Genomic DNA, 14,608 nt, shown 5'->3' with positions numbered 1-14,608 from the left:
GAGGAGGATACTGAAAGTGCCATGGACTGCCAAAAGAACCAATAGATCTGTTTTGGAAGAAGTGAAACCAGAGTGCTCCTTGGAGGCCAAGATGGCTACGCTTCAGCTCTCATACTTTGGACACATTGTCCGGAGAGAACAGTCGCTGGAGAAGGATGTCATGCTGGGTAAGGTGGAAGGCCAGATAAAAAGAGGAAGCCCCCCCAGCGAGATGGAACAGCCAGGTGGCATCATTGATGGCGTCAAGTGTGGCAGTGGTAGTGAGGTTGGCCCAGGATCATACATTGTTTCGTTCTGCTGTGCATGGGGTCGCTATGAGTCGGTTCCGACTCAATGGCACCTGACAACCACATAGCCATATTTGAAAGTTTTTTTCAGTTAGACATATTTTAAATGTCTAATTAGATATCTAAGGAGATCTGGTAGTGTAGTGGTTATGAATTGGGCTGCTAACCTCAGGGTCAGCAGTTCTAAACTCCCTGTTCTGCGGGAGAAAGATGAGGCTTTCTGGTCCTGTAAAGATTTACAGCCTCAGAAACCCTGTTGAGGGTCGCTATGAGTCGGAACCGACTTCACGGCATGTAACAACAACAAAATTAGATATCTTGTGTTGCTGTTGGTAAGTGCTGTCCAGTCAGTTCCAAAGGTAGTGACCCACTATAGAGCTTCCAAGGAGCAGCTAGTGGGTTTGAACCACTGACTTGCAATTAGCTCTCCAGTGCTTCTCCTTATAGCATCACACCAGGACTCAAGATGTCTTATTGTTGTTGTTAGATGCCATTAAGTAAGTTTTGACTCAAAGCAACCATCTGCACAACACAACAAAACAATACCCAGTCCTGCACCATTTTTACAGTCACTGATACGTTTGAGCCCACTGCTGCTGCCATTGTATCAATCCATGTCCTTGGGTGTTTTCCTCTTTTTTTTAATGATCTTCCAGTTTATCAAGCATGATATTCTTCTGTAGGGTCTGGTTCCTCCTGATAGCATGCCCCAAAGTATGAGAGATTAAGTCTCACCATCCTGAGTTCTAAGGACCTGTCTCTCTCTCTCTCTCTTTTTTTTTTTTTTTAATGTTTTATTGTGAATCATGTGATAATTTACATGGGAGAACATTAGCTTTATAGTTATCCTATCGTATGTCGTTTCATTGCCATGGTTACAATCCTCTCCATGCATCATCAACCAACCAAAGAGTATGCCTTCAAAGCCTGCCCCTGATCTTCAGCACACAGCCCCTCTCCCTCTCTGGGTCTAAAGTCCCCAGCCGCTCCATCTCTCCACGTCATTGTCTCTGCCTCCATTTCTGGCGTCACTGCTTCTCTGGGTAGGGTCCCGCGAAGGAACTTTCTCTTCATGTATTTCTTCCAACATAGATTTGTTTGTTCTTCTGACAGTTTATGGTACTTTTAATATTCTTCTCCTACACCATAATTCAAACTCATAGATTATTCTGTGGTCTTCCTTATCCATTGTTCAATTTTCACATTATTATGAAGAGATTGAAAATACCATGGTTTAAGTCAGATATATCTTGTTCTTGATCACTTTGAAGAGGTCTTTTGCAACATATATGCCTAATGTAAAATGTTGGTTGATTTTTTGACTGCTTCTTCCATTGATTGATTGTTGATTGTTGATCCAAGCAAAGTGAAGTCATAGACAAATCAATCTTTTCTCCTTTTATTGTGATGTTACTTATTGGTCCATTTGTGAGGATTTATGTTTTCTTTATATTGAGGTGCAATCCATATTGAAGACTGTGGTTTTTAATCTTTATCAATAAGTATTTTAAGTTATCTTTGCTTCCAGCAAGCAAGATTGTATCTCTGCTTTCAGTCAAGAGCCATCTAACAACAGCAGTGATATCCCACATTCCAGTACTCCTCTGAATCTGTTTTGAATTTCTGGTGGTTCTCTGCCAATGTATTGTTGCAACTATTTTGAGTTATCCTCAGAAACATTTTATTTGCATGCAATATTAAAGATATTGTTCAATGATTTCTATATTCCGTTGGATCACTTCTCTTTGGAATGGTCACAGATATGAAGCTCTTCCAATAAATTGGTCAGATAGCTGTCTTACAATAAATTTTTTGACATAAATGAGTGAGAACCTCCGGTGCTGCATCAGTTTGTTGAAATATTTCAATTTGTATTCCGTCATTTCCTGGTGCCTTCTTTTACATCAATGTCTTCAGTGCCATTTGGATTTATTCCTTTACTACCATCAGTTTTTGATCATATGCTAACTCTTGACATAGTAGAGCATTGACCATTTCTTTTTGGAACAGTGAATGGTATATCTTCCATTTTCTTTTGATGCTTTTTGCATCACTGAGTATTTTGCCAATGTAATTTACCATTGCATTTGATTGTACATTTGATCAATTTCAGACTGAAGAAGTTCTTAGAATTATTCAATTTCATCATCACTGGCTATAGTGCTAGGTGTGTAATTTAAATAATAGTAGTATTAACTTACCTTATGGATAGTAACTTAAAAACAGCATTGTGCTTCAAGATATATCTTGAAATGTTCTTTTTTATGATAAATGCTATGCCATTCTTTTTGAATTTGCCATTCTCATATGATTCAAAATGGCCAATATCTATCTCTTTCAGCTCATTCATTCTTAGGATATAAATCTTTATATTTTCTATTCCATTTTTGGCAGCTTCCAGTTTTCATAGATTCAGACTTTGTACATTCCACGTACTGATTGTTAATGGATATTTGCAGCTATTTTTCCTGGTGTTCAGCCGATAAAGATCCCAAAAGCTTCACTTCATTCAAATCATTATGGTTAACTCTACTTTGAGGAGGTAGTTCTTCCCCTTCTAACTTGAGGAACTCATCTTGCAGCGTTATGCCTGACAATATTCCCCTGTTATTCATAATGTTTTCATTTTCTGGCAATATATTTGACAATGTTCCACTTCTATTTGTACTGTTTTCAGTGGCTAACATTCAGAAGTATTCTGTCTATCTGTCTTTGTATTTTTTCTGAGTCTGGAAGCTTTGCTGAAACCTGTCCACCGTGGGTGACTCTGCTTTTATTTCATATGCCAGTGATACAGCTTGCAGTATCACAGCAGCACATAAGCCACCATAGTACAACCAACCAACAGAGTCAGTATCTTCTAGATATGTATAATGCAGTCATATATATGTGTGTGTGTATGGCTATTTGCAAAATAATTCTATTAAAATAATTAATAAACATTAAATGATACCATATTGAAATGTGATTTTATATGGTAGAATAAGCAGTGTTTTCTGGATACTTGTATTTTGATCCAATTCTTACTGTGACCAGCAGTGAAGCCTTAGACAATTTCTAAATGTTTCCCTGAACATGTTGTTTTAGAACTGTTTACTCATCTCTAAAGTTGCAGTCCATATTACCTCTAAGATCTTTTCCAAATCTAAAATTATGTGGTTCTGTGATTTAATTTATACTTCATGGTTTGTTATTTAGCAGATATTACACATAAGATCAAGTGCCTCTGTTCTCTGATAAGAGCAGATTTTCATTAATGATCTTGGAATTAACCAAAGGAAGGCTTAACTATATCAGACTATACCTATTAAAAACACATTTAAACCAAACATAACAAGATTTTAAAATAAGATAAAAGCTATTTCTTTGCTGTACTTATATAAATAGTGTTCATTGATGTGAACAGTGTAGTCTTTGTCTAGCTTTCTAAGTTAATAGATAAAACTCTAAGAAAACAATGTAGTTCATTTGTAATATAGTAGTCATGCAAATGGTTTCGCTATTTGGATAGAATTGCTCAAGCTAGGCATGTTTTAAGAATAAGCATTTAACTGTATGACTGATGTAACATCAATTACCCAACCTTCCTCCCTGCACCCTCCCAAGGAGTTACCGTATGATATGAGGACAATAATTTGTAAAGCATACTCTGATTAGTCTTCAGACTTCTACTGGTGTCCGTTACTCCATTATCATGCATTGATTATGGCCTCATGGTGTAGTGCCTTATGTGTTGGGCTGGTAGCCACAAGGTTAGCAGTTTGACTCCACCAGCAGCTCCACATGAAAAAGATACGGCTTTCTGTAAACATTTACTGTCTCAGAAACCTCATACAGGGTTGCTATGAGTTGGCGACAACTCAACAGCACTCAACAGCCTCCCTAAATAATGATTATTAGTTTTTTATCTGTAATTAGCTCAGCTGCTTATTTCAGGTAGGATAAGAATTGGACTGCTAACCACAGGGTCAGTGGTTCAAGCCTACCAGCTGCTCCATGGAAGAAAGATGAGGTTCAATGCTCCCTCAAAAGATTTAAAACCTTACAAACCCTAAAGCCACTGATTTTACTTCAGCAACAAAGAAGTACATATGCTTAGTAATACTTTTTGTTACTGAAATAAAATCAGTGGCTTTAGGAGAGCATGTCTTAGTCAAGAAGGCATATGTTTTATAAGCAAATTTTTATGGAAAAACAAAAGAAAACCTGTAATTGTTAATACTGTTAGAGAGACATGAACCAGCAAGACAATTTGAATGTGACACCTTTTGAGCAGAATATCTAACGAAACTCAATAGCCATCACTTTCTACTCGCCCAAGTTACTGAGAGCATAGACGTACATGGATCTCAGTCACAAGATTGCTTTCTTGCCAATGACATTAAATGAATGAAAAACAAATGCAAATGATGCAGATAATTATTAAAAGTACAACACATTTTTTCCCATCGAGATGGAGTTAGAAGGAGTTTGAATAAAGAACAAAATTTGAAATAATACACAGAAGAGCTTGGGTAATATACAAAACTCCAAAATGCTTCTGAATATTAGGTACAGATCTGCTCGTCCTTTCCCTTTCATTTGTGGCTGTGACATTTATAAATTGAGCAAGTTTTTGTAAACCTGAGCCCACACATTGGTATTGTCTGTCAGTCTCCTGAATAAACGCTTTTTGTTGTCATTCATAAGTACTTAATAACAAAACAGAGACCTCAAATTGTTTTGTTTTTTTAATTTATAGAATGTGAGAAATCATGGCTTAAGGGGAAATTAGATATTACAAGTCATTTACGCCCCCCATGAACCTGGCTTGGCCACCTGTAAAACAGGGATAATGTTGTTGCTGTTGTTAGGCACCATCAAGTTGGTTCCACTTATAGCATCCCTATGCACAATAGAACAAAACACTGCCCAGTCCTGCACCAACCTCACATTTGATGTTATGTTTGATTCCATTGTTGCTGCCTATGTGGTAATACATCTTGTTAGGGGTCTTCCTCTTGAATTGACTCTCCACTGATCCCTGCTGACGTGTCCAAAGTATGGAAGACAAAGTCTTACCAGGCTCACTTCTTAGGAGCATTCTGTGACTGTACTTCTTTGAAGACAGATTTGTTTGTTCTTCTAGTTGTGCATACTACTTTCAATATTCTTTGCCAACGTCATAATTCAAATACACTGATTGTTCTTCAGTCTTCCTTATTCATTGTGCAACTTTCACATGCATATGAGGTGATTGAAAATACCATGACTTGGGTTAGGTGCATCTTAGTTCTCAAACTGATCTCTGCTCTTCAACATTTTAGAGTTCTTTTGTAACAGTTTTGCTTAATTTAATTTTTTGATTTTTGTTTTATTTCTCTTTTCTCATTAAATTTTGTTTTAATGGGTCTCAAAATTCTGTGACAAATATTCAATCAAATGGTTTTGATTTAAAAAGTACTGATTTTAAAAGTTAGTAACTTAAAACTGCTACACAAAAAAGAAACAAATGTTCCACGTAACATTCCATTCCTTCCGAAGGTTTTACAATGTTGTTGTTGTTTTTTAATGTTTTATTGTGAATTATGTGATAGTTTACATGGGAGTACATTCACTTTACATTCATCCTATCGTATATCGTTTCATTGCCATGGTTACAGTCCCCTCCATGCGTCATCAAACAACCCAAGGGTATACCCTTCAAGCCTGCCTCCCGGTCGTCAGCACACAGCCCCTCTCCCTCTCTGTGTCTGAAGTCCCCAGCCGCTCCATCTCTCCACGTCATCGTCTCTGCCTCCATCTCTGACGTCACTGCTTCTCTGGGTAGGGTCCCGCTCTCCGCTCTTCTCCCTTGATGGTCCCAAGGGCCTCCACTCCTAGACTGCAAAGTTTTTGCTACAAAACGTCTATCTTTACATTTCCAACCCTCACAATCAGTCCTGATAACAATTATTCACTATTGTATCACAAGAGACACATCCCCCTCTCCTTTCATCGGCCCCGCCCAGACAGATTGGATACTACTCAGTGGAGATTTTACCTTCCTCTGCACCCTCTGGATTTATGATGCATTTTTATCATCAAGCAGTCTTTTATTATTAAACTCAGAAGGCCAATTTAGGGAAACAGTTCTGAGACCATTCTTCCATCCCTGATTAAGACCGGAGTGGCAGGTGTTAAAGGTAATATTCAGTTAGCTTTCTGAGCAGACTTGGTGACTTCGCCAGCCCCAGCAGCCTTTTTGTCCACTTACTTGATGACACCCACAGCAATAGTCTGTCTCATATCACGAACAATTAAATGACTCAGAGGAGCATAGTCTGAGCAACTTTCAACATATGGGCTTGCAGGGAACCATATCAACAATGGTGATGACCAAACTTCAAGAATTTGGGGCCATCTTCCTGCTTCTTACCAGAACGTTTATCAATCTACTCTTTGAGCCCAGCAAACTTGCAAGCAATATGAGGTGACAATCCAGCACTGATTTAGCATGGATGGTTCAGGAAAATCACCTGTGCAGTAAAGCAAGGTGCTTCCATTGGTGAGATAGTTTTGTTGTCACAGTCACATTGTTACAGTGAACATCTTTGACAGAGATGTTCTTTACGTTGAAGCCTACATTGTCCCCAGCTAGAGCTTCACTCAATGTCTCATGGTGCATTTCAATGGATTTTACTTCACTGGTAACGTTGACTGGAAGAAAGGTGACCACCGTGCCTGGTTCGAGAACATCAGTCTCCAGTCTGCCCACAGGGACTGTGCCAATACCGCCAATTTTGTAGACATCCTGAAGAGGCAGATGCAGGGGCTTGTCAGTGGACAAATTGGTGGCAGGATGCAATACAGAGCTTCAAGCAGAGTGGTTTCACTGGCACTGCCATCCTTACAGGTGACTTTCTACCCCTTGAGCCAAGGCACTTAGCTCCAGCATATTGTCACCATTCCAACGAGAAATTGGCACAAATGCTATTATGTTGGGGTTTTAGCCAATTTTCTTAATGCTGAATTCCTTCACAATTTCTTCGTGTCTCTTCTGGCTGTAGAGTGGCTCAGTGGAATTCATTTTATTTAAACCAACAATTAGCTGTTTCACATCCAGTGTGTAAGCCAGTAGTGCAGGCTCAGTGTCAGTTCTGTCTTAGAGATACCATCTTCAAATTCACCCAACACTAGCAGCAACAATCAGGATAGCACACTCAGCCTGCCAGGTTCCTGTAATCATGTTCTTGATAAAGTGTCTGTGTCCTGCATCATCAATAATGGTCACATAGTACTTGTTGGTAATCTCAAATTTTGACAGGGAGGTAAAATGTACAAGGCATCATGGTGATGCCTTGCTCATGTTCAGCTTTCAGTTTATCCAAGAGCCAGGCATACTTAAAGGAGCCCTTCCCCCATCTCAGCAGCTTTCTTTTCAAATATTTTGATGGCTCTTTTGTGGGTCCCACCACATTTGTAGATCAGGTGATCAGTATTGGTAGACTTGCTGGAACCTATGTGTCCAATAACTACGATGTTGGTATGAGTCTTTTCCTTTCCCATTTTGGCATAGATTAAAAAAAAAAAAAAATTATTGTGATGGGAGAACATCTGTTTTGCACTCATCCTATCGTATTTCATCTCATTGCAAGGATTACAATCCCCTCCGTGCATCATCATTCAACAGTATTTGCTTCTATTCCCTTTGATTTTTTAATTTTTTTTTTTGATGTACGTAAAACACTCAGGAATATATGATCATTTAAACAACCAAAGGGCACATTCTACAAGCCTGCCTTCTGGCCACCAGCACATAACCTTTCTCTTTTCATGAGTCTAGAGTCCTCAGCTGCTCTAAGTCTCGATGTCATCATCTTTGCCTCCATCTCTGGTGTGGCTGCTTCTCTGGATAAGGTCCCATGTTCCGCTCATTCTCTTTTCCCTTGATGTTTCTAGGGTCCTCTATGCCTGGAATGTAAAATTAACTACTCCCCGCTTTATGTTACAATATTTCTACCTTTGCGGTTGTGATTATCGCAATTAGTCATGCTAACAATTACTATTGAATCATAAGAATTTTATCTCCATCTCTTTTCACCAGACTCGTCTAGACTAAATAAAAACTATTAAGTGGGCATTCTACCTTCCTCCAAACACTCTGAAACTAAACTCCCGCTTGAAAACTTGTAAGCCAGCCACTTTATGCATTTATTATCTCCCCCCCCCACCATTTTTAGTAGCCAATGTCTAAATTGCCCATCCGTATCAACCCTACATACAGAGGGGATAGGTTTGATCCTTGATGTAAAGACTCCTTCCCTCTCACTTGGTATTTTGAGCTACTACATCTATAAATACAGGTCATATAAATATAAACAATTTACACTTGTTTCCTTCATCATATGTCTTTATCTATCTCTAGGTGAGTTCTGATCATCAAGCCATCAAAGCTAGGTCAAATGGGTATTATCTGCAAGTTTGGGTGTTCTTGTGCATCTCCCCTTTGGCATAGATTTGGTGATGGTTTTTCACCAACGCCAGTATTCTGGTGGTAAATCTGCTGTGAAAAGCTCATTTGACTTCTTGATTGCTGCTTCCATGAGTGTTGATTGTGGACACAAGCAAAATGAAGTCTTTGAGACTTCAGTCTTTTCTGTTTGTCAGGATGTTATTTATTGATCCAGGCACGAATTCTTTTTCTTTTAGAAAAATCAGTATGAGCCTGGTCCCTATGAAGTGGAGGTTCAAGATACCCCAAAAGTCTGACTTTTACAACCTGTTGTACCTCTCCACAATCCTTGATATTCATCACCTCCCCTCCTCTCCCTCAAAGCCCAAGGTTCTGCAGCACAAGACACTTCAATGTTTCAAAAAATTTACAGCTATTAAAGGAAGTATCTCATGAAATTGTGTATGCTGGCAAATCAGAAATCCATAGTAAAGGCATAGGGGCTAGGATTTACAATAAGGGCCAGAGGCTAGGATTTAAAATACTTAAAAGAATGGAATAATATGTTCAGAAGGCCCATAATAAATAATTAACTGCCCTTAATTGTCCAGTCACGAGGATTTTGTTTTGTTTCCATTAAGGTACAGTCCATACTAAAGTTACAGCTTTGAGCTTCATTAGTATGTTAAATTATGTTTGCTTTCAGTTAGCAAGGTTGTGTCCACTGCATATCACAGGTTGTTAATGAGTCTTCTTCCAATCCTGACGCCACGTTGTTCTTCATATAACCCAGATTCTCAGATTTCTTGCTCAGCATACAGATTGAGAAAGTATGGTGAAAGGATACAACTCTGGCACACACCTTTCCTGATTTGAAACCATTGGGCATGCCCTTTTTCTGTTCAAACTACTGCCTTTTGGTCTATGCACAGGTTCCTCATGAGCACCATTAAGTCTTTTGGAATACTCATTCTTTGCACTGTTATCTATAGTTTGTTATGATCCACACAGTCAAAAGCCTTTGCGTAGTCAATGAGGCAGATATCTTCTTGGTGTCCTCGGCTTTCAGCCAAAATTCAATGTACATCAGCAATTATATCCCTAGTTCTTCATCCTGCGTTTGGCTTGAATTTGGGTAGCTCCCTGTTGATGCAACCACTTTTGAATATCTTCAGCAAAATCATACTTGCATGTGATATTAAAAATATTGGTTAATAATTTCCACATTCCAGTGGGTCATATTTTCTTTGGAACAGACACAAATTTTTATCTAATCCAGTCGTTTGGCCACATAACTAATTTCCACATTACTTGGCATAGAAAAATAAGAGACTTCAGTGCTGCATCAGTTTGTTTGAAGTATTGCCATTTGTGTTCTGTCAACTCCTGGAGCCTTGTTTTCCACCAATGTCTTTGGTGGAGCCTAGACGTTTTTCATACCATCAATTCTTGATCCTGTACTACCTCTTGAAATGGTTGCTAACCGACCAATTGTTTGGGGCACAATAACTCATTGATTTCCTTCCATCTTCTTTTGATGCTTCCTGTATCATTCAATATTTTGCCCATGTAATCCACCAATATTGCAAATCGAGGCTTCAGTTTTTTGCTTCAGTGCTTTCAGCTTGGGATATACTAAGCATGCTCATCCCTTTTCATTTTATAAATCCAGGTCTTTGGACATTTCATTATAATGTTTGACTTTGTCTTTTCAAGCTGCCTTTTGAAATTTGCTGTTTAGCTCTTTTACTTACTCATTTCTTCCACTCACTTTAGCTTTTTTATGCTCAAGAGCAACCTTAAGAGTCTCTTCTGAAATCCATTTTGGTCTTTTCTTTCTTTCCTGTCTTTTTAATAAACTTTTGCCTTCTTCATATATGATGTTCTTGCTGTCATTCCACACGTCTTCTGGTTTTCATTCATTACTGTCTAATGAATCAAATGTTTTCTTGAGATGGTCTCTAAATTCAGGTTTGATGTCTTCAAGGTCATTTTGGCTTTTGTTGACTGTTTTTAATTTTCTTCAGCTTCAACCTGAACTTACATATGAGCAATTGATGATCTGTTCCGCAGCCTTAACCTAGCTTGCTTTAGAGGATTAATATTGAGCTTCTCCATCATGTCTTCCCACAGATGCAATCTGTTTGATTCCTGTGTATTCAATCTGGTGAGATCCTAGTGTATAGTCACCTTTTATATTGTTTTAAAAAAGTATTTTCAATCAATAAATAATTGGTCCTACAAAATACTAACATGATCTCCAGCATCATTTCTATCAACAAGGCCACCTTTTTAAAGTACTGATCCTACTTGTTTATTTCCAATGTTCGCATTCCAATCAGAAGAATTTTTCAATGCATCTTGATTGCGTGTTTGATAAACTTTAGACTGAAGAAGTTGGTAAGATTCTTCAATATCCTCATCCTTGACTGTAGTAGCTGGTGCATAAATTTGAATGATACTAATATTAACTGGTCTGCCTTGTTGGCCTATGGGTATCATCCTATTACAGAAAGCTTTTTTTGATGATGAATGCAACACCATTACTCTTTAGTTTGTCATTCTCAGCAGAGTAAAGCTTATGATTGTTCAATTCAAAATGGCCAACCCAGTCCATTTCAGCTCACTAATGGCTAGGATATAAATCCTTATGCATTCTATTTCAATTTTCCTAAATTTATACTTTGTACTTTCTGTGTTCCCATTATTTATGGATGCTTGCAGCTGTTTCTTCCCCTGTTGAGTTGTGATACATCAAATAAAGATAAAATTCATGTCATTATGGCTAACTCTACTTTGGGAAAGCAGCTCTTTTCCCATTGTATTTTGATTGCCTTCCAGCACTTAGTTTCTGATGTTGTATCTGACAATGTTCGGCTTCTATTCATAAGATTTTTTTAGTGGTTAACACTTCATAACTTGTCTGTGTCTCCTTCTTAGTGTCTCTAAGCTCCACTGAAACATTTCCAACGTAAGTGATCCTACTTATATTTAAAATGCCAGTGGCATAGTTTGCAGCATCAAAGGAACACACAATAGGAATAATGTTCTTGCTATGTGCCATTGAGTCAGTTCTAACTCTTAGTGACCGTATATAGGGTTTACAAGGAGTGACTCGTGGATTTGAACCACTGACCTTGTGGGTAGCAGTCCAGTTATCTTTTAGTGCCACACCAGAACTATTTTTTAGATTGACTGTGTGTGTAGACTACAGAAATATATTTCAAGTACTTGGTACATTCAACAAATAGCATTGCTATTAAAGTTAAGCACAGATGTTTTAAGGTTATATCAACTTAGGCAACAATTCTGGCAATTTACCATGCTGTCAAACACATTTATTATATAATACAGCAATCCTTCTCTAAGCATTCACCCAGAACATTTATAGCAGCTATTAATAATTGCCCAAACTGAAAACAATCCAAATATCCATCAACTGGTGAATGGATATACAGAAAGTGATAAATTCATATCATTTGATACTGCTCATTGACAGAATTATTGATAGTTATAAAGTATATAGATTGCTCTCAAAATTATTATTCTCAGTGAAAGAAGCCAGACATAGAAGATTGTTTACTGTATGGTTCCATTTATATGACATTCTAGAAAAGGCAAAACTATAAGGACAGAAATCATGACAATGTCTGCCAGAGGTTGATGATAAAGGGAGGCAAAGTTGCACAAGGAATTATTCTGGGGAGATGGAAATATTCATTAACTTGGTTTTGATGTGGGCCAATGCACCAGACTGCAAAATCATTTGAACTGCAAGGTTGGCAGTTCAAGCTCACCAGCTGCTTCTTGGAAACCCTATACAGGGTCACTATGGATCGGAACCAACTCGACGGCACTTAACAACAACAACAACAACATGATTCTTTAAATTGTTACATAATTCTATAAAATTTACAAAACAAAATTGTTTTCTGTGTAAATAATTCTAACCTTGAAAAGAATTCATCCAGGTGCAAAAGCATAAATGAGAAAATTTTTACTCTAAATTATAACTCAATAACCCTAACTTTAAAAAATCATTCCTTTTTACAAATATAATTTCCAAAGTTGGTACATGTATGTTTTACTTTGATAAATGTTTTACTAAACATATATCGATAAGAAAAAAAAGTGTTATACTTGTCTAAAGTGTTTATCTAAAAGTATATAGAAATCCTGAATTACCTTAGGCTTTGCCCAAAATGAATTTTACTTTCATCAAAAAATTTAATATAGAGTGTAAGTATACAGTTTCTATACAGTATGTTGTTGTTGTTGTTAGGTACCATCAAGTCAGTACTGACTCATTGCGACCCTATGCACAACAGAATGAAACACTGCCTGGTCCTGGGCCAAACTCACTATTGTTGCCATGCTTGAGCCCACTGATACTGCCACTTTGCCAATCCAGCTCGCTGAAGGTCTTCTTCTTTTTCTATGAACATGATATCCTTCTCCAGCAACTGGTCCCTCCTAACAATATGTCCAAAGTATGAGAGACGAAGTTTGGCCATCCTGGCCTCCAAGGAGCACTCTGGTTGCACTTCTTCCAACACAGCCCATGGCACTCTCCATATTCTCCTCCAACACCATAACACAAAAGCATCAATTCTTTTTTGGTCTTCCTTATTCACTGTCCAGTTTTCACATGCATATGAGGTTATTGAAAATACTATGGCTTGGGTCAGGTGCACCTTAGTCCTCAAGCTGACCTTTGCTCTTCAACACTTTAAAAAGGTCTTGTGCAGCAGATTTGCCTAATGCAATATGTCGTCTGAATTCTTGACTGCTGCTTCTATGAATGTTGATAGTTGATCCAAGAAGAATGAAGTCTTGACAACTTCATTCTTTTCTCTGTTGATAAGAATGTTGTTTCTTGGTCCAGTGGCTAGGATTTTTGTTTTCTTTACATTGAGATGTAATCCATACTGAAGCCTGGGGTCTTTGATCTTCATCAGTAAATACTTTCAATCCTTTTCACTTTCAGCAAGCAAGGTTGTATCATCTGAATATTGCAGGTTGTTAATGAGTTTTCCTCTAATCCTGATGCCACATTTTTCTTCATATAAGCCAGCGTCTCAGATTGTTTGCTCAGCATACAGGTTGAATAAGGATGGTGAAAGAATACAACCCTATCACACACCTTTCTTAATTTTAAACCATTCAGTGTTCCCATATTCTGTTCGAACAACTAACTGCCTCTTGGTCCAGGTACAGATTCCTCATGAACACAATTCAGGAATACTCATATTTCGTAATGTTGTCCATAGCTTGTCATGATCCACACAATCAACAGCCTTTGTGTAATCAACAAAGCATAGGTAAATATCTTTCTGGTGTTTTCTGCTTTCAGCCAAGATCCATCGGACATCATCAATGATATCCTTCATTCCACATCCTCTTCTGAATCCAGCTTGAGCCTCTGGAAGTTCTCTGTCAATGTATGCTTGCAGCCATTTCTGTATTACCCTTAGAAAAACTTTACTCACATGGGATATAAAAGATATTGTCCGATGATTTCAATTCTTCCATTGTGTCACCTCTCTTTGGAATGGGCACAAATATGGATATCTTCCAATCAGTCGGTGAGTTAGTTGTCTTCCAAATTTCTTGGCAGAGATAAGTGAGTGCCTCCTGTGCCACCTCACTTTCCTGAAAGATTTCAATTTTTATTCCATCAATTCCTTCAATGCACCTTGCACTTCCTCCTTCAGTATCATTGGCTCTTGATCATATGCTACCCCTTGAAACCGTTGAACATGAACCATTTCCTTTTGGCACAGTGACTCTGTAGTCCTTTCATCTTCTTTTGATGCTTCCTGCATCATTCAATAATTTGCCCAGAAAACTCTTCAAAAACAAAATTTGAGGCTTGAATTTTTTCTTCAGTTCCTCCAGCTTGAGAAAT

General features: G+C 38.0%; 1 protein-coding gene and 1 pseudogene across 1 annotated transcript in view; one reads left to right on the top strand and one right to left on the bottom strand.

Annotated features, from left to right (window-relative positions):
- Positions 1–14,608, top strand: part of MIPOL1 (mirror-image polydactyly 1) — a 369,629-nt gene that overhangs the window by 189,282 nt on the left and 165,739 nt on the right. The gene's annotated exons all lie outside the window — the stretch shown is intronic.
- On the bottom strand, positions 6,459–7,814 carry LOC102840521 (annotated as a pseudogene).

This window comes from Chrysochloris asiatica, unplaced genomic scaffold, assembly GCF_000296735.1.
Source record: "Chrysochloris asiatica unplaced genomic scaffold, ChrAsi1.0 scaffold00017, whole genome shotgun sequence".
Taxonomy (NCBI): Eukaryota; Metazoa; Chordata; class Mammalia; order Afrosoricida; family Chrysochloridae; genus Chrysochloris; species Chrysochloris asiatica.
This window is presented reverse-complemented; position numbering and strand designations above follow the sequence as displayed.